This window comes from Heteronotia binoei, chromosome 9, assembly GCF_032191835.1.
Source record: "Heteronotia binoei isolate CCM8104 ecotype False Entrance Well chromosome 9, APGP_CSIRO_Hbin_v1, whole genome shotgun sequence".
NCBI lineage: Eukaryota > Metazoa > Chordata > Lepidosauria > Squamata > Gekkonidae > Heteronotia > Heteronotia binoei.
Genome location: NC_083231.1, coordinates 41857133 through 41876238, shown reverse-complemented (window position 1 = coordinate 41876238; position 19106 = coordinate 41857133). Strand labels below are relative to the sequence as shown.

Here is a 19106-nt window from a genome sequence, read left to right as displayed (position 1 = left end):
GCTAGAATTCCACTTCTGTGTCTATACAACATATATAATACATGAAATTTCCCCAATCTCAGTGGTTTTTAACAGGGCTGGCAACCTTATGCTGGGGTCAGGATATAAGACTTAAACTTAGAAAACTCTCTCAGAACTTCTTTAAAGCCTTTCTGCTTCTAGACTACCATTGGTTCATGCATAACACAAGGCAGATGGACTGATTTCTCACTTGCTAGGTAGAATGAGATTTGTTGTTGCTGCTGGGCAGGTAAGTGTGGTCCCTGCTAGTGAGCAGTAAATTGCAGGTATAGGTCTCTGTTCCACATGTTCTACCACTGTTACAGGAATGCTGCTAAAAACACTCTTGCAACTTCCACCCTACACTTAGTCTAGATCTAGACCCTGTTATTCATGCCAGTCATCATGATGTTGCACAATAAAAGTTCAAAGGATACTTAAATCTTATATTGGCAAAACTGTCATCATAGCTGAAACTACTTGTGATTTCAAAAATATTCATAGTTGAACCTACTTGTAATTTCATCTGTTAATATCTGTGTCACATAAATTTCTCTGGCCTTCGATTTGAGTGCATCACCAATTCTTTCCAATTTAATATTTCCATGGATTGGATCAAGTAATGTATGAACGGAAATACAAATTTGCTTCACACAGTTCTACTTGTGCAAGCAACAGATATACTGTAATAACTATTGAGCCTCTTTCTCAAGTAATTACTTGCACAATGTCTTGTGCAACTAAAAATGCGACTTAGGATACAAAGTTCAAGTTAATGCAAGCTACCAGTGTGCTCTTCCCAGGATATTTTCTCTTTGGCAAGCACTCTAGTAAATGTGGAGAGCTTTTGTTGGATCCAACTCCATGCTTTTGCCCCAAACCAGTTTGTTTGTTTTTGTGTCCTTATTGAATAATTTTATAATTTTATGCCGCTTTTAATTGTTCAAATCCTTTAATGGTTTATGTGTACCACCTTGGAGAACATGAACGGATAGAAAGGCAGTATAAAAATGTATTAAATAAATATCCCAATTAATTCTGGGTTTTATGTTCTGTAAAAATGCTTCTTCTCCCAATCTCAAGAAAGAGAGTGATCTTGAAAATTGAACAATATATAAAAATAATCCAGAAGGGATTTAATGCAGCATTCCAGAATTTATAGATATTTCAAATGTACTAGAGAGAGAAAACTAACCACATTTCATTGCAATAGTATAACATAAAAATCCACTTAACCGTTTTCCAGAATCATATTTGAAATATCCTTCTTTCATGGGTAACACCATCAACACTGTGACAGATAACATGTTTTCCTTTCTTTTAATACCACTCTAAAGAAGACATGGAGCAATACATTTCAACAGAGGGAAAAAAGGAAGTCTGTTACCAAGATTTATGCCACCTGTCTGCTGACATTTGCTTGGCATACATGATGAGTTTAAGTCTCCTGGCTAGCAAGGATGTTATACAATGCCAGAATAAAGGCGTCATAATAGTGCCTATAGTCAGGGTCATTTCGTAGAAAAAAGAGGTGCTGAAGCTCATTATCACAACCTATTTTCATATGACACACACCCCTAACAGCACTGGAAGGTGTACTAAATTATATCAGCTCAGCATCTACCTTAAAATGCTTCTTGAATTATAACCATTATAATAAAACCTTACTCCCCTCATACTTTTAAAATTACTTTCTCCTATATGGCCACAGTGGCATGATGATTTCCTTCTGCCTGCTTTATATGTTTAGGTTATGTTCCCAGTTTTTTGTGGGGGAAATATTAGAAAGTTTGTCACATCTTAAGAGTTCAGCAAAATTCTCACAGGGGTTTGAACAATGGAGCCCTGAAGCAATAATTTGGAGGGGGGGGGGTAAGAAAGAAAGCACAATTAAATTTAGAGGTTCTGGAGCTCCACTTCTGTGAGCTCCTGCCCAAAATGAGGCCTGCCTATAGTAAAGATTACATTCCACTTGCAATTTTGCATTGTTTATAATTTTTTTTATAAAACCTAGGGATTCACAGCTCATCCATGAATTTGCTGTCCAGACTTCATCAAGTCACTCCCTATTAGATCCTTTGTATTATAATAGTACCAACCTCCCTTGCCTGCAGGATTACTAAGGTAATATTAAGTCCTTTGAAAACTTAAGCAAGACTGCCATAAAAATATTCAGGGCAGGTGTAGTGCCTGCATACCTTTGCAGGAAGTGCAAAGACCATAAAAGCACTTGCTACATCATTAAACCATGAGAGCTATTTGGCACAGACAGGAATAGCTGGATAATACTACAGAAAGTATGGCCTGTGTGTGCAGACAGGAAAGGAGAAAACAGTGAATCCTCACGCATGCCCTGAGCAGTATTTTTAACTAAACTATTCAGCAAGGGTCTAACTTGCCTGGGAAATTATAGATGTTTATAACAAATGCTAGAAATGTCCAAGGTAAAATCGGGGAGTTGTAACGCTTAGTGTTGGGGAAAAATATAGACATTGTGGGTATTTCAGAAACTTGGTGGAATGAGGAAAATCAGTGGGACACGGTGATTCCTGGATATAAATTATATCAGAAGGATAGGAAAGGAAGAGTTGGAGGTTAGGTGGCTCTGTATGTCAGAGAGGGCATACAGTCCAGTAAGACTGAGAAGGTAAGAGAATTAGATTTGCTTCTAGAAATGCTTTGGGCCAAAATAGTGGGCCCAAAAAGAAGCTTAACTGTGGAAATTTGTTATCGTCCACAGGATCAAAAGATAGAGGATGCTTCTAAAATGATGAAAGAATTAAAGATAGTAGCTAGATGTAAAAACTGTGTCACAGTAGGTCATGAAACCTACCAGGGGAGAGGCGATCCTGGACTAGGTCCTAAGTAATGCCCAAGACTTGGGCAGAGATGTAAAAGTGATTGCACCACTTGGGAGCAGTGACCATAATGTTATTGACTTCGCCATTTGTATAAATAGAGTTGCCCCAAAAGACCAACACAATCACAATCACTAAAGGGGTAACTTCTCTGAGATGAGGAGGCATGTGAGGAGGAAACTGAAAGGAAAGGTAAACAGGGTCAAAACCCTTGGAGAAGCTTGGAGGCTATTTAAAACTATAATCCCAGAAGGTCAGATAAAATATATACCGCAAGTCAGGAAAGGCACAAATAGGTATAAAAAAAGACCTGCATGGTTAACAAACAAACTAATGGAAGCTGTAAAAGGTAAGAAGGATTCCTTTAAGGGGTGGAAAGCTAGTCCAAGTGAGGTTAATAAAAGGGAATACAGGCTGTGGCAAATAAAATGCAAGTCTGTGATCAGGCAGACAAAAAGGGACTATGATGAGCATATTGCAAAAAGCATAAAGATCAACCATAAAAATTCTTCAAATACATTAGAAGTGGGGAAACCAACCAGAAAGGCAGATGGGCCCTTGGATGACCAAGGGGTAAAAGGATTACTGAAGGATGAAAGAGAAATGGCTGAGAAGCTGAATCCATTTTTTGTCTCTGTCTTCACTGTGGAAGATGAGAAGTGTTTGCCCACTCCAGAATCGCTGATTTTGGGAGGGGTGTTGAAAGACCTGAGTCAAAATGAGCTGATGAGAGAGGAGGTTCTATGACTGATAGACAATTTAAAAACTGATAAGTCACCAGGCCCTGATGGCATACCTCCAAGAGTTCTGAAAGAACTCAAAGGTGAACTTGTGGCTCTCCTGACAAAAATATGTAATCTTTCATTAAAATCTGCCTCCGTTCCTGAGGATTGGAAGGTAGCTAATGTCACCCCCATCTTTAAAAAGGGTTCCAGAGGAGATCCGGGAAATTACAGGTCAGTCAGTCTGACTTCTATACCAGGAAAGTTAATGGATACTTTTATTAAAGAGAGAATTAGTAGGCACACTGATGAACAAAAATTATTGAGGAAGACTCAGCATGGGTTCTGTAAGGGAAGATCTTGTCTCACTAGCTTGTTTTTTGAGGGGGGTGAACAAACGTGTGGACAAAGGGGACCCAATAGAAGTTGTTTATTTTGACTTCCAGAAAGCTTTTGATAAAGTTCCTCATCAAAGGCTCCTAAGTAAGCTCAGGAGTCATGGAATAAAAGGAAAAGACCTCTTGTGGATCAAAAACAATCTAATTAATAGGAAACAGAGAGTGAGTATAAATGGACAATGGTAAGCAGTGCTCAGTACTGGGTCCAATATGTTTTAACTTGTTCATTAATGATTTGGAGTTAGGAGTAAGCAGTGAAGTGGCTAAGTTTGCGAATTACACTAAATTGTTCAGTGTGATGAGAACCAGAGAGGATTGTGAGGCACTCCAAAGGGATATGTAGAGGCTGAATGAGTGGGTGTAAGCATGGCAAATGAGGTTCAACATAGCCAAGTGCAAGATAATGCACACTGGGGTCAGAAATCCTAACTATAAATACAAGTTGATGGAGTGTGAAATGGAGGAGACTGACCAAGAGAGAGATCTTGGGGTCATGGTAGATAACTCACTGAAAATGTCGAGACAGTGTGCAACTGCAAAAAAAAGGCGAACGCTATGCTGGGAATTATTAGGAAAGGAATTAAAAACAAATCAGCTCATATAATGCCCCTGTATAAATTCATGGTGCAGCCTCATTTGGAGTATTGTGCACAATTATGGTCACCGCACCTCAAAAAAGACATTACAGCTGGAAAAAGTCCAGAAAAGGGCAACTAGAATGATTAAAGAGTTCGAACACTTTCCTTATGAAGAAAAGTTAAAACACTTGGGGCTCTTTAGCTTGGAGAAATGTCAACTGAAGGGTGACATGGTAGAGGTTTACAAGATAATGCATGGGATAGAGAAGGTAGAGAAAGAAGTACTTTTCTCCCTTTCTCACAATATCAGAACTCGTGGGCACTCAATGAAATTGCTGAGCAGCTGGGTTAGAATGGATAAAAGGAAGTACTTCTTCACCCAAAGGGTGATTAACACATGGAATTCACTGCCACAGAAGGTGGCAGCGACTACAAGCACAGCCAGCTTCAGGAGGGGATTGGATAAACATATGGAGCAGAGGTCCATCTGTGGCTATTAGTCACAAGGTATCGTTGGAACTCTCTGTCTGGGGCAAGTAACGCTGTGTATTCTTGGTGCTTGGGAAGGGCAACAGTGTGAGGGCTTATAGTGTCCTGCCCCACTGATGGACCTGCTGGTGGCACCTGTGTTTTTTGGCCAGTGTGTGACATGGGAGTGTTGGACTGGAAAGGTCATTGGCCTGATCCATTATGGCTTCTCTTATGTTCTTATGTTCAAGTTCTAATAATAAGCATACAGGGAAAAAATGCAATAGAAGGGGGAAAAAGAGAACACATATTAAAATGTGCTTTAAAACATTCAATAATAAAAATTGCTGTCACTTCTGCATTTTCCAGATGATGTTTGGCTGTAGAGCCCCATTTGCTTTTTCTGATGTGCTTTCCTGCTGTGCCGGTGAATATCTTTCCAAATCTGGTGAAGTTTAGAAGCCAAAATAAAATTCATAATGCAATATTTAAGAGATCAAATGCAATGCCAGATTATTATTATTTTATTATACCTAAATGAGAATAGAATGTTTCAAATAATTTTATTAAATGTTAAATACAAAAACAAAAGATTCCTAAACAACACTGTAGACAAATGAGGAGAGACAAGATCAGATCTGCTGCATGTCTTGGGGGAGAAGTCATTAGGTTCTTTTAAAAATAACTCTAGGTCTAATGTAATGAAAAAATAAGAGAGAATAGCTTTGTGGATGAGATGACATTGTGAGAGAATTGTTCTGACAATAGAAGTCCAGACACAGTCCTTAATAATAGTGGTGTCACAAAGGAAGCACAGCATACAAAAATGAAAGGAATATCTTTTCCTAAAAGGTAATTGTGTCTTGCAAACATAAACAAGAAAGAACATCATGTTTCTTACAAAGATTACATTTGAACACACAGAAAATAAAGGTTTTTAGTTTGTTTCTGATTAGGTAATAGCTAAGGATACCCAGGCAGGCCCCTCTGGACATTTCTTACCTCGAAATCCCCACCAGGGGCCACCATAAGTCAGCTGTGACTTAACACCAAAAAAGGGAAGATGCCTTGCACAAGTTTCTTCATAATTTTTTAAAAAATCTATACTCCGTAAACTTTTAACTTCCAAAATTAATAAATAACAATAAATAGAACATTAGTCTCTCAACTTATCTTGCCTGTGACAAAGCTGAGTTCAATGGTATGACAAAAATTTACATTAAAATTCCAGACATTTCATACCCTATCTGGAAGTAATTAGTTTGCTCTTTCTTCAGGTTGCTGAACTGAATCTTTCATTATTTATAGGAATCGAAAAGAAAAGAGAAAGTAAGATAATGTGGCTCCCAACCGGAGGCAGGCTGCACAGCCTTGTCTCCGGAGGCCGTTTTGCCCTTTCGTAAGGAGGAGCGGGCAGGGCATTATGGGAGGTGAAGGTGGAGCAGGCACGCCTTAACGGCTGCCTCCCAGTCTTCACCTTGTGCTTGGGGAGCGGAGAGCTTGGATGAGCTCCTCCTGTCCTGCCCGGCATGGGGCCTTTCAGTGTGTTGGTTTTCGTGCCGTGGCGAGCTGTGACGGCGATCCCTCGGCTGAGCTTCAGAGGAGGGGCCTGTAGCTCAGTGGTGGCGGTTTCCTGGTGGCCGCAGCCACTTTTGGGTATCAAGGGACCAAGAGCACCCAGTTTTCGGCTGCGTGGAGGCAGCGGGAGCGCTTTTTGGCGCGGCGGTTTGCTGCTGGCTGGGTTCTTTAGGTCAGCCAGCGTTTTTTCTCTGCCTTTTCCCGGGGGTTGTTCCCCCTCTGTAGCTGGGAATATCGGGTCGAGTTTTGGGGCCCTCTTCGGTCCCCCCCATCCTGATTGTTGGGGTGGTCTGCACTGTTGCTGGGCGGGCTGTTTAGGGGGTCTAGCTTTGGGGCCCTCTTCATTCCCCCCGTCCTATTGTTGGGGTGGTCTGCACTTATGCTGGGTGGGGCGGTGGCCATTTTCCCTGCTTATTACTCCCATTGCTGGGCGAGGCGGCGGCCATTTTCCCTGCTTATTACTTCCCTGTTGCTGGGCAGGGTGGCGGCCATTTTCTCTGCTTATTACTTCCCTGTTGCTGGGCAGGGCGGTGGCCATTTTCTCTGCTTATTACTTCCCTGTTGCTGGGCAGGGCGGTGGCCATTTTCTCTGCTTATTACTTCCCTGTTGCTAGGCAGGGCGGCGGCCATTTTTTGTTAGTCTCTGCTTAGAGCCACACCCCCCCCCCCCCCGTTTTTTGCAGGCTAGATATAGGGCTCACTAGCCATGCCTAAGGGGCAAGGAAAATCAAAGGGCAAGAGCCCTGCACCAAAATCCCAGCCTCGCCGGCCAGTTTCTTATAAGCGACTGCCGCCTCAGCCTATGTCGTCTGAGGACGAGGATGACTCCTTTGAGCAGTCCGTATTAGCTAGGTTGGCTGCTTTGGAGGGTTCTTGTGGCAAGCCCCATATCACAGAGGGTGGGGATAAGAAGGACGTTTCATCCAAAGCTGTCAAGGCTGCTGATAGGAAACGGCTGCAAGAAGACATTCTTAACTGCTTGTCTTCTCTTGAGAGCAGGTACAGCCCTGTTGAGATGGATGGAGAGTCACCTCTCCCGGTGGAAGTTCCTAATGTAGCTTGGCCCTGGGGGCCGTGGGGCAGTCAGATACATTTGGGCTTGTGGCCAATAGCCAGTCTGCAGTGTTTACTAATCCTCAGCCTTGGGGTTTTAATTCGGCTAACCCTCTAGCGTCTTGGGGTGGCCTGCCTGGCCAGTTTCCTGGACTATCCTCAGCCCCTTGCAGTGGCTGGGGTTTCCCTTATCCCTCGGGCCCATCTTACTCTTTGGTGCCTGCTAAGGCCTTACCTTTTGGTGATCTGGCTCTTCCCTTAGGGGATCACTTGTTGCCAGCCACCAAGGATAAAATATTAAAGGGTGAATTTGTGGACCTTTTTTCTCTGCTCTACAGGGAGCTTGAGAAAAAGGATAAGGAGGACCTTGATGATAGGGAAAAGGAGAAAATTAAACGGCGTAAAGTTGATAGGACCTGGGCAAATTGGGTGCCCAGTTTCATTATTTATGCTGGAATAATTTCCAGGTCTCATCCATGGAGGGCCACTTCCCTTTTCCAGTATTTTGATATCATATACAAGAGCTACACTAGCTTTAGTGGCCCTGCCTGGCTTCAGTACGACGAGGAATTCAGGATGAGGGCCGCCTTGAGCCCATCCCTTCAATGGGATCAAATTCAGCCACAGTTGTGGCTGCAGGTTATATCTCCAGCGAGACCTAATCTCGGAGATAGGTCAGACAGTGGACATGTTGTGCAGCACACAGCCACTGCTTCTGGTTCCCGCGGTAATGCGGGGCTGGAGGTTCAACCCCGCTTGCTCTGCTGGAAGTTTGGGTCGCAGGGGGTGTGTGGAAGGAAAAACTGCCCATTTAAGCACGAGTGCCCTCTGTGCAGAGGGTCTCACTCCTTTACAAACTGTTCCCCGGGTAAACCCAGGAGGGGGCTGCGCAGGCAGGGCTCTGGTGGGGCAATTAAGCCTTTTAGAAAAGGCCCCAGCCCAATAAGGGTGACAGTGCTTGAGGCCTGGCTCCGTAATTATCCTAAGGTTGAGGATAGAGTTTACTTGTTCAACGGTTTTAAGTTCGGTTTCGGAATTTCTTGTCAGGGACCCAGAAAATAGTTTATGGCCAATAACCTGAAGTCAGTTATAGGTATGGAGCATATAATTCGACAAAAAATAGGGAAAGAATTGGCTGAGGACAGGATGATTGGTCCATTTCCTGCACCTTCTGTGAGTTCTCTGCGGGTCTCTCCTTTGGGCATTGTGTCTAAAAAGACCCCAAGGAGGATGGTATGTCTGGGAGCTGGCTAGTTGCTATGTAACCAAGGCCACGAGCAGGAGGAGATGCGACCCGAGAACTGATAATGACACCTGTGGTGATGAGAGCTTAATAGAAAACCCATGCAAAGCCCCCACTTTAGCTTGGAGTGCTTTGGCTTGAATTATAACAGTCAGGGCAAAGGTTTATAAATTGGGAGAACTGACGATGTGTGTGTATGCCCATGAAGCTGAAATAAAGATCTTGAACTCTACTTGTCTTTTCCTTGTTCTTAACAACTTAACAGCTACACAATACTGAGAGCACCCATAAGGAATTTAAAATGAACGATCATTACATTTTGAATGGTACGCACTATTCCACCAGACTTGCCACCTGTTCTTCATTTCATTAAACTACTCCTTATTCATGTGTTTTAGAAAAAGTGGGAAATAAAACACTGGAAAAGATGAAATGCACAATAATAATTGCAAAAATTATCTTTAATACATTATAGGAATTTCTAATGAAATATAATTTTCTTACATTCTTATGATGTATTCCTTGTTTTGGAGTTCTTCAGGTGGCAACTCTATATTAGAATGTTTGAAAGATAATGATACACATTCCAAAAATAGTTGCACATTTAATGGGACTGAATTTCTTTACACTTGGGCGGTGTTAAGATTGACCTACCACAAAATGCTGCCTCAAAAGTGAGATCTGCCTCTTCCTCCTCCCATTCTCAAAAACAATTTCCTTATTATAATTACTCTCTAGAGAGCCACACTAGACAAAAGAAGGAAAGATTACATGTACACATGTAAATGTTTGGGTACACACAGAATGTACAACTCTTTAGATATATAATGCCTGTGAGAGAGAAGGGGATTCCAGGACTGTGTATGTGAAAAGTCAGATCTGTTTTTCTTGGATAAAGCACTCTGTCTACCTCAAACGTAACATGATCAGCTCCTGGTAGATAAAGTCCTCATGGTTATATTCTACTTGCTTCACTATGTGTTTGAACTTCCTAAAATCACACATGCCAATAAGAAGACACAGTATGGGAGATAAATTTCAACCAGTATATTTCCAGAAAAACAGCTTTTATATAGCTCTGCCCTTAGTATTTTGTACTACTCTACCTCACAATATAATTGACTCTTATGATGGAAATTATAAGGTAATAATTCCATTATGAAGGTATGTTGCTATATAAACATTAATCTGACCCTTAAAAAATACTTGCACCCTCACATTTCAGCATTTGATTGTAGGTTACATCATCTGAAGAATAAAAAGGGCAGCAGCTGTTTCCATGTCAAGCCATTCTGACCATCAAGAGTCTAATGCCTATGAACTGGAAATTTCAGTATACTTTGAGCAAAAATTCTACTAATACACTGCTGATTTGGAAAAAGAAAGGCCTGTTCTGAAAACTACTTAACAAAATAATTTAAAAACAAAATTCCCTTAAAACTTCTCTTGAGAAAAAGGACTAATTACTATCACTTTATGGTAGCATGCATCTCCATAGACAAAAGCCTATTTACATCCATTCTGTTCAAGTCTGAATCCATTAGTAACAATCACAAATAGCTCTGTTATGACAAAATACATTTGGGAGAAATTCTATAGGCTTTACAATCATTTGGAACATCCTTAAGAATAAGGCAAGATGTCTATCAAACTATAAGGAACTGCCTGTCAGGATCTTAATTTAATTTAGACAACACAAGGTACCACTGAGTATAAACTGTCAACTGACAAAAATGTACACAGTGTAATACAAAGGAAATCAGAGTCATAACATTTTAAAGTAAGTTGTATTTATACTGAACATCTGGGCCAAAAGTAGGCAACCTCTTAACTAAGAAATCCAAAGGGGGGGGAGGAATCTTTGAAATGAAAGGATTTCATTAATTTGCACTTCTGTAATCACAACTAATCCACAAATGAAATCTGCATTATGGGATACATAAGGGATTTATCTGAGAAGCCATTTATACAATGCAGGATGCGACTGAGATGTTCTAACTCCTCTTGTTTATTCTTAGCACCAGCTATGCAGCCGTGTGCATCAGCCAGATGAATACACAGGGCAAAGTGGCTGTGGAACAGCAAGACATGGGTTTGTTTCCACAGAACATTTCCACTCAAACAAGAGCTCTTAAGTGAGTGCATGGCTTTTTTTTGAGCAGGAATGCACAGGAACGCAGTTCCAGTTGGTTGGTGTGAGGGGTGTGACCTAATATACAAATGAGCTTCTGCTGGGCTTTTTCTACAAAAAAAGCCCTGAGTGAGAGTAAAAGACAAGCCATACTTCAGTACAGCAGAGACTGCTAACTATATCCTATCAATACCAATAGTCCAGTCAAAGTAATCACCTTTATAGGTCTCACTTTGAAACCAAAACAGCAACTTCTCTTGTAATAGTTACAAGCTTAAAATATAACCAAATGATGAAATACGTTAAAAAGCTATATTGCGCCACAAATTAAGGATAAAGCCAAAGAATCAGCACTGAGAAGAATATTTTAGACAAAAAAAACCTACAGGGAATTTCATTCTGAAATATGTACAGAGGTGTCTCGTATTATGTAGCAGTCTCCCACTTTTTTTTTACTGATTGCAAAATGTTTGTACAATCACAAATATAGAATAAAACAAAAATTTTAAACAACAAAATTGCCACTCTCTCAAAGTATTATATTTAAGAGCAGTTCCACCTAGTCTATCATCCAGTTCTTAAATACATATATATTTAAAGATGCATGTACAGACACTTATGAATCTACATATATGTATTTAACTGTGGAAAATTCTGCTATTCCTAAAGCAACATCATCCAGAGATGGATTAATTGGCCACCAGGCCTTAATTGGCCACAAGGGGGCGCTCCTGTGGCAAAAGAATATTCTATAATAGCGAATTAGCTAACATAGAAAAGGTATTTGATGCCAAATTGTTAAAGCTGCTAGACATATGGCAACTTGGAATTGTTTAAATAGAAAAGGCAGTTCCAGGAAGAATCTGGTATGTATCTGCATGTGAAAAAAGCTCAAGCAAAAGGACTAACAGATAACTGCCCCCCCCCATTTTGTTAGTGTGTATGGTGCTACCATATTTGTACAGTTTTGTTGCAACAAACTAACATGGCTATCTCTCTGAAATTATTATAAGAGAGTACTGCACTTAGCTATCTAGAGTAGAAATCTGAAGATATGAGCTTTAACTCATGACAGTTCTTTCTGACATAAATTTTGTTAGTCTTCGAGCAGTGTTCCCTCTAAGTTGAGTTAGCGTGAGCTAGCACACAGATTTTTAGCCTCCAGATCACACATTTTTGTCTTAGCTCAGGAAAAATGGCCCCAGAGCACAATAATTTATGCAATAGCTCACAACTTTAATGCCAGTAGCTCACAAAGTAGAATTTTTGCTCACAAGACTCTGAAGCTTAGAGGGAACATTGTCTTTGAGATACTTACAGGACTTTTGTGTAATTATGTCTTTCCATTGTCTCTTCTAAAGCGTATGACACTTGGGAACAGGAATTGGAGCATTATTTATTTATACTCATGATGTTCTGTAAAGGGTCATGGACAATGATGATGCTATATATCACCATCTTCATTATTCAACATGAAGATGCATTTAAATATATTTTGGAGTTACATTTCATTTTATGCCACTAGAATGGGGTTATTTATTGCAAAATATGTGATACATCCGGTAAATGACAGATATGATCCAGAAAATTTTTAAAGAGAGAATTGTATTAATTGTAACCAGATAAAATGAAGATGTGTTTCTAGCCAATGATGTTTCCCTACTAGATACAAATGTTATGATTTTAATAGCAGATGATTTTTTTCTTCACTGTATCGTCCATCTGTGAGTTCTTAAAATAACCTACAAGACTAAAAACACAACAACAATTGATTTTGGTCTTTTAAAGCACCTTACACTGCTGATGAGAGTCGGTTTGGTGTAGTGGTTAAGTGTGCGGACCCTTATCTGGGAGAACCGGGTTTGATACCCCACTCCTCCACTTGCACCTGCTGGAATGGCCTTGGATCAGCCATAGCTCTGGCAGAGGTTGTCCTTGAAAGGGCAGCTGCTGTGTGAGTTCTCTCAGCCCCACCCACCTCACAGGGTGTCTGTTGTGGGGGAGGAAGATAAAGGAGATTGTGAGCCGCTCTGAGACTCTGAGTGGAGGGCGGGATATAAATCCAATATCATCTTCTTCTGATGAAGAGAAAGGATTTTCACCTGTATTACAAAAAAGAACCAGCTAACATCTGATATAATTCCTAATAAGTTTACTGTAAGACTTGGAAAATTTGGACCAGTTGCTCAAGTTGAGCACAGAACGCATACTCAAGTGGGTCCAATCTTATCTATTTATCTGGTATCAAAAGGAGATACTTGAGGTCAAGTACCAAAGTATCCTACAAGACTTTATCTTGTCCTTGATTCTTCTCAACATCTCTATGAAATCACTGAAGTAAGTCATGTAGGGATATGGAGAGAAGTGTCATTAGTATATTGTTGAACCTTAATTCTACATGTCCTTTTCAGCAGGTAAGACAGTGAACATTTTGAATGTGAACTTTTTGGAGGACACCTGAATTTGATAAGGGCCAATAAATTATCAACTGAGATACTACTGGCAACAAGCACCAATGAGTGCTATTTTTTAGCTGGGGTGTCCTTTCTTTGAAAGATAAAACTTGCAGCCAGATCAAAGGCACATACAAGTCTCATCTATGGTGAAGGAGCTCTGATCATACTCATACAATTACTGCAGTGCACGCTGCTTGGAGCTGCCACTGAAGACTGCCTGTGAACTTCAATTAATGCAGAATGCAGCAGCAAGACTCATCTCACAGTCTTGCAGGCCCAGCTCTAGTGCTGATTTATTTTCAAGCAAAATTTGATGCATTGGAAGGTGCTTTTGAGTCCTAAACAGTCTCAGCTTTTGTACCTTAAACTTTGCCTTCTTCCAAGGATTCACAGTGATGTACATTAGCCTCTTTTAGTTCATCTTCACAACATCCCTGTGTGGTAAATTAGATGAAGAGTCTAATTACACTTTACAAAGCTGCCGTACTGCAATCCTAAACTCTGCTCATGACCTGAGTTCGATCCCCGGCGGAAGCTGGGTTTTCAGGTAGCCAGCTCGAGGTTAACTCAGCCTTCCACCCTTCCGAGGTCGGTAAAATGAATATCCAGCTTACGGGGGGAAAGTGTAGATGACTGGGGAAGGCAATGGCAAACCACTCCATAAAAAGTCTGCCGTGAAAACGTTGTGAAAGCAACGTCACTCCAGAGTCGGAAATGACTGGTGCTTGCACTGGGGAACTTTCCTTTCCTTTTTCCTGCTACAAAAGTTTGCAATCACATGTTGCCATTTTCATGCTTGGAACTCAAGTCTGAGGCACATGGGGGCACAGTTTTGATCATGACACACCAGGTGAGATCCCACACAATTTTCCTAGCCTGAAGTGGACCTTGGGGATGTAACCTGCCCTGCTGGGAAAACCTGAGTATACTGCATCAATACAGGTTGAGTACCCAATGGGGCAAATGGCATTCCCAAGGTCATTTCAGGCTTAGGAATGACATTGCAGGAAAGCAAAAGCACTGTATTTTCATGCAACTCTATCCTGATCGAAATTGGGCCTTTGTGGGCCTGGGAAGTGAGCTGCAATGATGGATGTGAATTTCATGAAAGTTCTTATGGTGACATGGATATGACTCAAGGATTTCACAACTTTAGTCCTTAAGACAGAATTACTGGCCCAAGATCACCCAGGGAATTTCATGCCTAAGTGGGTCTTGAACATGATTTTCCTGATCTGAGCCTGGCTGACAGCCTGCTATACCACATTTGCTTGAATGTTAAAACTTCTATCAGAGACCCTCTCGTATAAGTCCCCATTATTGGAGATGAAGTGGGTCAAAACTTTTTCTGTAGTGGCATCATGTCTATGAACCTTCTTCCTGGTCACTATTCATCCAGCATTTTCACTGCTAAATTTTAGGAAACCAGGTGACACATTTCATTTGTTCGTTTAATTCTCCCAGGCTTTAAGTGCTTAACTTTTGAAGTTTTCTGCACATGCAGTTAGTTTTAGCTCTCCATCTCAATTTAATAACTTTATTTTAATATTTTGATATTGCCTTCTTTTGAACTGATTTTTAAAAAAATAACTACTGCTGCTTTTGTCATTAACAGTTCTGCTGTTAACAGCTTTTAATTAATTGTGAAGTATTCGTTTCCCCCCCATTGTTTTGAACCTCATTTTTATGAAGGAATATATAAATAATTAAAATAAATAATTCATCTATATAGATAAAACATTCAGCATGCTGAATGTTTTGTCAGAACTTAAGTCCTACAAAGATGAAAGAGATTTACTCCCCAGAAACTGAATATAGGATTGTAGCTCTAGCCTAAAAAAATGTAAACACTGAAATAAGAAAAACAGGTGCAGTTTGTAGAGTGAGACTGTTTTTTAAAGTGGATCTGCCCTAATCATATATAACATAAAATGAATGGTGGAGCCAACATTAAAAGAAATCTACAGGCGGATGATTAATCATCCTTGCTTCCTCACAGTTCCCTTCTTCCAGGCACTTTTCTCCAGCTAAATTCATTTCCAGCTAAAAGAATAGTGCCCGTAGAAACAGAGACCATAGGAGGTAAATCATGCTGGGGACTCAGTGCTCAAAACCTTTAAATCCTGTTCTTTAAATCAGGTTGCTGATTCCACAACATTGGATCAGATCTGCATTTTCAAATCAGATCTTTCCCTGACACATTTACTTTGGCCCTAATTCTTTTGAAGTAATAAACACATATGTTATTGATTCCTAAACTTAAGTATTATCCCAGTTATGTGAAATATAATCATTATGTAAAGAAAAAGGTAGATTTTAGTAACAGCATGCTGCATGGGTTCATTAATTACTTGTTTCTCAGGTCCAAGCTACACATGCAGGTTTTTAATAAGCTGGGTCCAGGGATCCAGGTAGCAACGCAGGCTACCTGCCACATAGCAGCTGCAGAAAATGGCTTTCAATGAATAAAGAAGAGCTGCCATTTCCCTATACTCAGGAGTGTGTGTGTGTGTGTGTGGGGGGGTGTTGTTATTGTTTTTGTCAGTACGCTTTCATGGGGGCAAAAAGGGAAATAACTCCTTCCAGTGCTATTTCCAAGTGGTAAAACAGCTTGGGAGAAGGCAAGAGCTCCTGTCCCCACATTATGACCCTGTCTGGACTCTCCTTTATTTTTTAGAAGCTACTCCCCCAGCTGCTGCTGTCCACATACCATTCAGAAACTGGATGCACAACCATTCATAAGGGCTGAGGTTGAGAAGAAAAGCAGAACTGAAAACCATCAATCATTCATAGCTTCATGAGTCCAGTTCCAGCCTTAAAGCAGAATAGGAGCTCGGAGAAACCTTTAACTGATGTTATAATAAACAGGGGCTGAACACCAGAAGAAGCTAATAGGAGGGAATAAAGCAACACAAGGTTTTTTGTAATTTTTAATGGTCCAGCGAATGGTCTGGTGTTGATCCTAAGGTGGCAGCACTGTTGAAGTCAAACAGCGAGGGACCTAATCAGTGTCAGGATGGGAGACTAGTATGAAATATAAGCAAGAAAAATAAATACACGTTAATGTGTTGTTTTGTAACCTGATATTCCTGTATGGAATTTGGCAATACCATTCAGAAGAGACAACAAATGGTTTCTGTTGTTTTTAACCTTGCCATTCAAAGTACCACCTCATAAAGTATCATCTCAAGTTTTCAAAATAGTTACAGCTTAACCATTTAGAAATTACAGGGTCTTTTTGTTCAACTCTCCCAGTTCTTCTCCAGCACTTGTCCTGCATGGTTTTTGTTTAAGATTCCATAAGACCCACCCCCATAGCCTTTTTGTGATCACCCAGGTCCTCACCCTCCTTTTTCAACAACAAAAATCAAACCCGTAATTTTGACAAATAATGCAACAATTAGGAAAGCAGATCTATATTCCATCTCTATATTTAAAAAACGACACAATTTTGGTACCACCCAGGAATCTTTTCCAGCACCAGTTACATTCTAATGGTTAACATATTTATGGGAGTGAAGGGGACTTGGTATAACCCAGTCTCATCAGAAGTTAAGTAGTACTTGGAAGGGAAACCACCAAGGAAGGCAGTGGCAAACCATCCCTGCTTCTCACTTCCCTTGCTGGGTTCACCGTAAGTTGGCTGATGCTTGATGGCACTTTACACACTCAATATATTTACACCACTGGGAACAAACTACTCCCTATTAAAAGTATCATATGGGTAGAGCCAGCGTGGTGTAGTGGTTAATCTGAAGAACCAGGTTTGATTCCCCACTCCTCTACATAATGCCTGCTGGGTGACCTTGGGCCAGTCACAGTTCTCTCAACACTACCTACCTCACAAGGTGCCTGTTGTGGGAAGAGGAAGGGAATGTGATTGTAAACTAATCTGATACTCCTTAAGGTAAAGAAAAGTAGGGTATTCTTCTACTTCCTTTAGCACATTTTACCTTGTCTTCCTCTAAGATCATAAGGACAGCCAATTCACAACAACCATGAGAGGCAGATTAGCCTTAGAAAGTAACTGGCCCAAAGACACCCCATAATTTTCAAAGTAATCAGGGATTTTAGCACACATCTCCACAGGCCTAATCCAGCTGCTACATCACACAGTATTATGGTTGTAGATATGCCATTCTATTTCAATCACTAATAATATGACATGAGGAAAAGATAATAAGGAAGGCATGATTTCAATAAACTCACAATGCCCTGAAGTTCCGCATTTTAAAATCTGAACTGAGAAAAGTGATTTTTATGTTGACAGCATGATTACTTTTTCCTTGAAGTAATTACTTACAGTTTACTTATCTAATCTTTTTTTAATTCCTTAAGAATTTCCCTTCAGACTTCTTTCACCACACTGGCATAAAAATGCAGAATAAACAGAGGCTAAATCCTTCCAATTGTTTTCACTTGAATTGTTCTACTAAAAATCACTTAGGCTAGTCACACACATGAAAGCCAGGGTAACAAAACTGCCCTAGGAAGTCCTGAAGAAATATGTGTATACCTCCCCACATATACACAGAACAGTTTTCTCATCCCTAACAGAAAACATTCGATCTACTTAATGCCAATATTCCACAGCCATCCCAGTTCATGTACATTTCACTTCCTTTGCTTCATTATTCCAGGTTTCTCACAGTGTCTCTGAATTTCAGAAAAGGATAGAACATAGTGTGGTGAACAAGTTCCTACACTGCTGATGTAAATGCATTACTTCCAAACTGCAAGAAACACTTGCAAATTGCATCCTTTCTTATACTTTTCAGTTCTTGCCAAGAGCTCTGTAAGACTGCTGCACCACCATAGTTTAATGCATTTATCCTTCAGATCACTTTGAAATTATTTAAAGCTAATCAAGTTCAGTCTCTGCCAATGGACATGCACACTTCTAGACAACAAGTTTCTGTAGGTTCTTTCTGTTCTTACATTTTGGTAAACAGTTAGGAAATAGTTTTCTTTGGGAAGCTAGCTGCCTGTTCACACACACAAGGACTGCAGAAAACAAACCCCAAACATATCTTCATTCTATAATGTGGGGTGATAAGTTAAGTTTAAAACTGAAAAAATATAGCTGGAAATGTCCTGGAGCTACAGTTTGCACAGAAACTTATTTTATATTTTTTCATTTTTAAATGATTAAGTTAAAACTAAGGTTTACACTATATATTATGCTCACATCTTGCTACACATACATTCTGAATTAAAAGGAACATTCAAGAATTTTTGTTGGCAACTAAGAATCTTCAAGTCAGAACTTTCAAATGGAGAGGTCAAGTTGTCCTGAAAACCATGTTGCTCTTTAGAAATTACAACTGCTTTCAGAGACACCAAAGCAAACTTGGGGAAACGGCAACACCCTCGGGTTTTGTTATTGTTTCTCTTTGTGAATCTTCTTTGCAGTCATGCTGTCAAACACACCGGTTTCCCAAAAGTCTTTCAAAGTTTTTAGCCAATAGCTGCTCAGAACCAAACTGGAAAGTTTCAGCAATACACACTTCCCACTCCCAAGGACACCGAAGTACAGGCAGTTCTACATTGCTGCTCTTGATAAAGAAGCTGGGAAGCCCTACTACCTTCCAGGATCCACAAACACTGCAGTTTCCCAGACC

The 19106-nt window shown here is 40.4% G+C and overlaps 1 protein-coding gene across 2 annotated transcripts in view; it reads right to left on the bottom strand.

Moving 5' to 3' along the window:
• VEGFC (vascular endothelial growth factor C) overlaps positions 1 to 19106 on the bottom strand; it is a 71046-nt gene that overhangs the window by 51077 nt on the left and 863 nt on the right. The gene's annotated exons all lie outside the window — the stretch shown is intronic.